The sequence below is a fragment of the Mustelus asterias genome, unplaced genomic scaffold (genome assembly GCF_964213995.1).
Source record: "Mustelus asterias unplaced genomic scaffold, sMusAst1.hap1.1 HAP1_SCAFFOLD_589, whole genome shotgun sequence".
Lineage (NCBI taxonomy): Eukaryota > Metazoa > Chordata > Chondrichthyes > Carcharhiniformes > Triakidae > Mustelus > Mustelus asterias.
In genome coordinates, this window is record NW_027590538.1 from 116,965 (window position 1) to 117,757 (window position 793).

Below are 793 nucleotides of genomic sequence, written 5' to 3' on the forward strand. Positions count from 1 at the left end.
GGGCTATGGGGAGAGAGTGGGGCAGTGGGGTTAGTTTGGGATTGATACAGGGCTATGGGGAGAGCGCGCGGCAGTGGGATTAGTTTGGGGATTGATACAGGGCTATGGGGAGAGAGCGGGGCAGTGGGATTAGTTTGGGGATTGATACAGGGCTATGGGGAGAGAGCGGGCGGTGGGGTTAGTTTGGGATTGATACAGGGCCATGGGGAGAGAGCGGGACAGTGGGATTAGTTTGGGGATTGATACAGGGCTATGGGGAGAGAGTGGGACAGTGGGATTAGTGTGGGGATTGATACAGGGCTATGAGGAGAGAGTGGGACAGTGGGATTAGTTTGGGGGTTGATACAGGGCTATGAGGAGAGAGTGGGACAGTGGGATTAGTTTGGGGGTTGATACAGGGCTATGAGGAGAGCGCGGGCAGTGGGATTAGTTTGGGGATTGATACAGGGCTATGGGGAGAGAGTGGGACGGTGGGATTAGTTTGGGGATTGATACAGGGCTATGGGGAGAGAGTGGGGCAGTGGGATTAGTTTGGGGGTTGATACAAGGCTATGAGGAGAGCGCGGGCAGTGGGATTAGTTTGGGGATTGATACAGGGCTATGGGGAGAGAGTGGGACGGTGGGATTAGTTTGGGGATTGATACAGGGCTATGGGGAGAGAGCGGGGCAGTGGGATTAGTTTGGGGATTGATACAGGGTTATGGGGAGAGAGCAGGACAGTGGGATTAGTTTGGGGATTCATACAGGGCTATGGGGAGAGCGCGCGGCAGTGGGATTAGTTTGGGGATTGATA